Source organism: Lactuca sativa, chromosome 6 (assembly GCF_002870075.4).
Source record: "Lactuca sativa cultivar Salinas chromosome 6, Lsat_Salinas_v11, whole genome shotgun sequence".
Taxonomy (NCBI): Eukaryota; Viridiplantae; Streptophyta; class Magnoliopsida; order Asterales; family Asteraceae; genus Lactuca; species Lactuca sativa.
The window spans coordinates 68,949,594-68,957,203 of NC_056628.2; the positions used below are offsets into that span (position 1 = coordinate 68,949,594).

General features: G+C 39.9%; 1 non-coding gene across 1 annotated transcript; it reads right to left on the minus strand.

Annotated features, from left to right (window-relative positions):
- Positions 1 to 1,902: 1,902 nt before the first annotated feature.
- Positions 1,903 to 2,009, minus strand: LOC111898978 (small nucleolar RNA R71). Its single transcript, XR_002852756.2, has one exon. It is a non-coding gene; the product is annotated as a small nucleolar RNA R71 (small nucleolar RNA).
- Between the last annotated feature and the right edge of the window lie 5,601 nt (positions 2,010 to 7,610).

The window sequence follows — 7,610 nt, forward strand, 5'->3', positions numbered from 1 at the left end:
AAACTAATTTTATCTAAATTAATAAATAAGAATGGGGTTTCTCTAGTTTTTCAATACTAGAAACTTGCTAACTATTACTAATTTAAGAACTAGAAAATAAAGACTTAACTAGAATCAATAATTGGGAAGGAACTTCTGTTTAGTTCAACTCAATTGACCCTATGGTTGATTTTAAGGTAATTGTGCAATGGATTAATTCTAAGTTGGTGAATTTTTGTTATTTTAGCTTGCTAAAGAACCTTGTGTGTGAATAATAATTAATTTTCTGTTAATAGGAAAATAATTGATTAGCATGAACATCTATTGATTATTAACCTCATATGCTATGTGATCACTATGCCATATGTCTAGAATTAATGAATATGAAACTAGAGTTAATAAGAGAATTGAGTAAGTTCATGTGCAAGCTTGTGTGATGACCATCAACAAGAAGTTAATTAAAAGATTAAATTGGTTAACTATTGCAAGTCTATATTAACCCGAATAATTGATCTAGTAAATCTAATTAAATTAGACAACTGGCCACTGTTTAAGTTAGTTTATTTGCTAAGGATTAGTGTAGTGAATATGAATCTAATCATTTGAATTGGTAACCAACAAAAGAATTAATCCATTGCACTATTACCTTAAAATCAACCATAGGGTACATTGAGTTGAACTAAACAGAAGTTCCTTCCCAATTATTGAATCTAGTTAAGTCTTTATTATCTAGTTCTTAAATTAGTAATAGTTAGCAAGTTTCTAGTCTTGAAAAACTTGAGAAACCCCATTCTTATTTATTAATTTAGATAAAATTAGTTTTTAATTTTAATTTGCCGTTCCCTGTGTTCGATACCCTACTTATCCAACTATACCATAATTGATAGGTTCACTGCCTTTGTGTGTTATTTTATAATTAAAAGTAGGTTTAAAACTAAGTGAGTTTGCACACATCAAGTTTTTGGCGCCGTTGCCGCGGAACGGTTCTAAAAATTAACATTAAATTCTAATTTAATCGATCCTTTGTGTGGGATTTATCTCACACAAAGTTATTTAAAAAGCAATCCAGTAAGTAGAATTAGTTTTAATAAAATTCCGTTTTTAGAGTAACTAGAAATTTTTTTCTGTTTTTGCCTTGAACTCGCCGAGTGCACTCGTGCCGACTCGGCGAGTACATCGCTGTTTCAGTTTTAATTTTTTGTTTTATTTTTGTTTTTTTTACGCGTTTTCTGTTTTGTTTACAGTTGTTTCATGACCCAAGGATCTGATACACCTTTGGTCCCCCCTCTTGAAGACCCAGAATCCGCACTAAGGAAGAGCAAAGGCAAAGCCGTTGGAGAATCCGCTTCTTCAAAGAACTCGCCACTCAAAAACCTCAAGTCCGTTTTCAGCAAGAAGAGGAGCAGCAAATCCGGAGCATCCAGTGCCTCTTTGACTATCGAAGACCCAATTCAAGAAGATATCGAATACGAGACCGAGGAAGAAGAAGAACCCACATTCGAGCACGACTCCGAGTTTGAAGACGATTTAGTCATCACTATGGCTAATATCGATGAAGTCCCCATGGGGGAATGGAAGAAGAGGATGCGCGATGACACCGGCCCGGGACTTGTGCAGCCCACAATTCCCGCGACCGCCACATTCGAACTAAAAGGCCATATTCTCGCTCAACTCAAGGAGATTCCTTTTTATGGGAAGGATCACGAAGACGCCTACAAGCACTTGGACAAAGTGAATGATGTGGCCGACTACTTCAATGTACCGAATGTCCCCCGTGAGACCCAACTTCTTCGCATGCTCCCAGTCACATTCAAAGGAGCTGCAAAGGATTGGCTAAAGTCACTTCGTCCCGGATCAGTCACCACATGGGCCAAGATGAAAGAGGAGTTCATAGATCACTTTTGTCCGCCCTCCAAAATAGCCAAGCTTAAGAAAGGAATTGCCAACTTCGAGCAATAGCCCGGAGAATCTCTTTATGAAGCATGGGAAAGGTACAAGAGTTTGCTTAGAAATTGCCCACATCACGACCTTAATAGCCAACAAGAGGTCTCCATTTTCTACGATGGAGTTAAAGTAACCACAAGGCAATTGCTAGATTCTCAAGGTCCGCTCACGAAGAAGGCGCCCCCGGTAATCAAGGAGCTAATAGAAGAATTCTCTAAGCACTCTAGAGAATACCACAATCCAAGAAACGAAGTAAGTCGGGGAGTAGTGAATGTGGCAAATGATAGCATAGCGGCAGTGATAGCTAAACTTGATAGTCTTGATAGAAGAATGACAAAAATGGATCAAACAATCCATGCTATGAGGGTGGGATGTGAAAATTGTAGAGGACCCCATCTCACCAAGGATTGTGATTTGGATGAGAATGGAAATAAGAAAGCTCAAGTCTTCTATTCAAGTGGCGATCGATACGACGAAAATTGGCGAAAACCTAAGAAGGAATGGCTCCCATACGAAGAGTATAAGAAGGCTAAGGAGGAAAAATACAAGCAGAAGGAGACGGGACTATATCAAAGAGAAGAACCGGTAGAAAAGAAAGCTGATTTGGAAGAAATGTTCACTAGATTCATAGCCGCATCCGAAAAGAGACACAATGATCACGATGCTGCAATACATGAGACCAGAAACATGCTAAGGAATCAGCAGGCATCCATTCTCAACATTGAGAAACAGCTAGGACAGCTTGCACACCAAGTGAATGACAGAAGACTGGGTCAACTTCCAAGTAATACCGAAACCAATCCGAGAATGGAGAATGTGAGTGCAGTGACATCCAGCAATGAAGAAATTTTCACACATGCACAGAGGATCTCCAAGAGGAAGACAGAAAGGGCAGAAAAGTCAGCTCCAACAAAACCCGACCTGACTCACCGAGTCCCTCTAATGGACTCGACGAGTCCATGCGTAAATGACAAAATTGTCAGTCCTTTAAAGCCATATAATCCTCCTTTACCATACCCAATTAAAGCCATGCCTGCGGAAAAAGTTGAAGCATATAGAACATTTATGAAGCACGTTAAAGCCCTCCAAGTCAATGTGCCATTTGTGGAAACGATGCTCCAGACACCAAAATACTTCAACTTGCTAAAAGGTCTCTTTACTGCTAGGAAAGGCTTGGCTGAAGTAGCGGAAATAATGTTGAGCGAGCTACCCGAAAAGAAGGGCGATCCGGGGAATATTATAATTCTGTGCCAATTTGGTAATGAAGTTGTCACCCAAGCATTGACCGACTTGGGTGCAAGCATCAATCTGATGCCTTTCTCTTTCTTTAAGAGGTTGAACTTACCGGAGCCAAGACCGGTAAATATGAAGATCCATTTGGCAGACAAGACAATAATTCATCCATTAGGCGTTTGTGAGGATCTCCATATTAAAGTCGATAAGTTCATCTTTCCAGTAGACTTTGTGGTGGTTGAAATGGAAGAAGACCCTAAAATTCCAATCATTTTGGGGAGATCATTTTTAAACACCGCATGTGCTTTAATTGATGTATGTGAGTCTACACTAAAATTAAGGGTGGGTGATGAGTCCGTAATATTTAAAGCTATACCAAAAGCCAAGCAAGAAGAGGAAAGAAAAGAAAACATCTCATTTATCCATTTGGATGATGAGATATTACAAAAAGAACTTGCACTTTTGCAAGAAGAAGATCCAACCAAGTTTCTGCTACATTCTGGAGAGGATGAAGATGCTAACAAGGACTTGGAGGAGTTAGAAAAGCTACTGGAAGAAGCCGACTCAGAAAACACCCAAGAAATGATAGAATACGATCAGACTCGCCGAGTCACTTTACTGGACTCGACGAGTCCAGTCGAATTTGATGACAACTTGGACGATTTAGATCTGTTTGTTTCTAGTCCTTTGTATAATCTGGATTTGGAAATTTTTCATGATTCTTTAGAAGAACAAACAGAAGGAGGAGAAATGGAAACGGAAGTTCAACACGCCTATATAGCATGTCTTAATGCAATTCCACTTGAAGATGGGGTGAGCACAGAAAAAGAAGGGAAGGCAAAAGAAAGGAGGGTGGAAGTTGATCAACCATCCATTACCAAACCTAGAGCACACACCTTCACAAAATACGAAGTAATTCATTTTGAAGGAAAAGAAGTGCAAAAGAAGGTGAAAACGAATGGGGTGAAGAAGAAAAAGAGGAGAATGGAAGCCCAAGCAGCTGAGAATGATGCTATGAAAAAGAAGAGAGAGGAAGCAAAGCGGGCTTACAAAAAGAAGATTCACGCTTACAAAACGAAGTACAAACCACAAAAGACTAGGCATGCATTCCCGATGCTGGAAAATGACGAGACGTAGACGGGAAGGAGTCCAGCTAACGACTCCTTAAAAAGAAGCGCTTGGCGGGAGGCAACCTGTTGTTTAGAGTTTGATTTCTTTTACCTTTTTAGTTTTGTTTAAAATTTTCGTTTTTTTTAGAATTTTAATCTTCCAAATCATCGGATATGTCTGCTTGAGAGTGCGTATGGACTAAGTGTGGGGTGGAATAAATTTCCTTTTCTAAATAATTGACAAAATTTTATAAATTTTGAATTTTTTTTGCAAGAGACTCACTGAGTCTGACCATGACTCGACGAGTCCATTTAGATTTTAGAAAAAATAAGATCGCGACACGACTCGCCGAGTCGGTATTATTTACAGAAAAAAATAATAATGAAATTACTTTTACAACTGGTAAGTAGGGTTTTAAACCTAAAAGAATCAGTTTTTACACACACTCGCCGTGCGCCTCTTCTCAAGTCCCTCTCAAGCATTCATCTTCCTCTTCATTGTTCTTCAAATTTTTTTCAAGTTCCATCGCAAAAGGTAACGAATTTCTTCCTCTTTTATGTTAAAAGCATGATTTTAAGGCTATCTATGATGGAAATTGCATAGAAAAATCGATTTTGAAAAAAAATTAAATTTCTAGGGTTTCAATTTTTCATGAATTATGATGTTTTGCATGCTTATTCTTGCCTAATACCTTATTAAACATGTGTCTAGACAAAACCCTTGAAGAAATTTTGAGATTTCATGGTCCAATTTAGACCGACCCGCTGACTGACTCATGCAGTTCTTACGACTCGCCGAGTCGTACATGGACTCGACGAGTCGAGTCGGAAAACATGTGCATGACGTCTTTTAATTATAATCTATGTTTTTGGGTTTTGTATCTTTGTTTTGCAGAAAGAATGTTCAGCAGGGGGCAAAGTTCTGGGGGACACCAAGGGGACTTTCCTTGGTTGAATTTCCCACAAATTGAGTCCGCTTCAACAATGCGGAAGTGGAAGAAGAAGTTAGCCGACATAAGGAAGAAAGAAATATACGTGCCCAATAGGATAGATTGGGATTGGTCAACAATGCGGAAGTGGAAGAAGAAGTTAGCCGACATAAGGAAGAAAGAAATATACGTGCCCAATAGGATAGATTGGGATTGGTTACAGGGAGTACGCTATGAAGAAGAGTTAGCTCCTTATCTTTTAAAGGAGTTTACCCATGAAGGAGAAACGATGATTTGTGATGGGTGGAGCCGGATCTTTCGAATTCAAGAGCCGGTGTATTTGGAGCTATGCCTAGAGTTCTTCTCCACGGTATCTTTCACGGGGGGAGTGGATTGTTATCACCCAGCAAGTTTCAGTTTCTGTCTTGGGGGTGAATTTCATCAATGTTCTGTGCTCGACCTTGCCTGTTGATTGGGAATTTATGACCAGCCCTTGGTCTCAACAGCTGTTTTTCGGGCCTTTTTGGAGCAATCCCACATGGTGTTTCCCGATGGAGTGACGAGCACGGGGTGGTGGAACACGATTGGCAATAAAGTTTATATTCCGAAATCGGCACAAGAGGGGAACATTCGATCGCCCACACACCGCCTTATTCATCGTCTCATTTCATCCACTATTAACCAAAGGAAGGATGATGACAAGGTTTCTAACCTTGATGTCTTCTATTTATGGAGCATTATCACACCCGACATTTTTTGCAATATTCCATGGTGTTTGGCTTCATATCTATCGGAGGGTGCGGTTAAGGATCACAAAACTTCTCGAATCAATGGTGGTATGTTTGTCACCCGGCTAGCCAACTCGTTTGGGTTAATGTCCCGTGGTGCATGGAACTTTATGAAGATGATTCCTACACCTCCATTCAATCCAATTCTTTTCCGGTGAGCCAGGATTATTGAAGACTATGGTGGTGGTCATTATGCTATCCCGCATGATGATCCGGTAGTTGGTCCCGAAGCACCGGGAAGGAGGGTCCGTTCGAGGAGGGAGTGGGATGTGGAGGAAGAGCCGCCGGTGATTCTGGTTGATGATGAAGAAGTACCAATGGATTGGTACAATGTGGAGATGAGGTGAATACAAGATCAAATGGCGCAGGGCATCAATTTTAGCAATCAATCACATATCCGGCTTTTCGATCACTTCAACATACCGCATATCGATGGTGGTAACTTTCCGTACATTCCATCGTCGGACGAGGTGATTAGTACAAGAAGGAGTGGTGCGGGAGGAAGTGGAACAACACCGGATCAGGACGAGGAGGAGGATTAATTTCTTTGTGTTTTTATTAGACAATTTTCAATTTTTATGTTTTGTGTTTTTGGTTTGTTTGAATGTGTTAATAGTTTCTACTGTTTTGCTTCATGCGTGATTGCTTTGGTTATTTTTCAGAATTGAATTAGGAATGCTTGCATAGGAGGGTAAGAGTTATAGAGTCAAAAGGGTTATAAGAGTGATAGAGAGTCAAGAAAGGGAAGCATTAGAGTCAAAGTATCGAGTCCGGTTCTTAGGGACATGAGCGAGTGAATCCAGAAGTGAGGAGAAATTTTGAAGATTTATTAGAGGCTGGAAGAAATGCAGAATGCTATTTTTTTCGTCCAGCGGTCTACTCGTCGAGTGCACTAAACTGACTCGACGAGTCGCCCAGTATTCTCACACATACGAAGATGTCCGCGCTTATACTCGACGAGTCACATATATGACTCGACGAGTCATTAATTTTCAAACGAAGGGGACTGCTGATCTGATGCTGATAAGAGTACCACTTGACCATTTATTCTTCCCATATTGATTCCTGAAGATCTTACACTGTTTTTCCGCATATTTGGAGTGACCCACACAAGATTTTGACACCCAAGACATGGATGAGCTGTTCCCATGTCTAAAGTCAATTGAAGTTGGAGCTAAAATGACAGTGACCAACCTATCGACTGCTACCCCAGGGGAGTTTGTTGCAATTCCCTCTTTATTCTCTTTTTATGTTTTTTATCATGCATAATTTGCAATGAGGGCATTGTATAAAATAAGTGTGGGGTAGGGGTTGGTTACATATTAGAAAATTTAGAGTCTTAATTTAGACTAATTTTAAAATATTGCTTAGGACTTAATTTAGAAAATTTTGGTAAAAGTAATTAGGATTCCATGCTAGTATTATGTTGATGATTGCATGAAGACCCAAATGTTTAGTTGAGCCTATATACGTTCTAGTGCATTTGTGGCTTCCTTATTCCAGTGAAATCATGGGACAAAAACACGACCCCGCTCGGCCCGAGGGATGCAATATGTTTAGCAGCCTAAACCTGAAATGTATCCAGGAAAATTGTTATCGTTAGCCAATAAAGGTTGAGATTGAGCGCC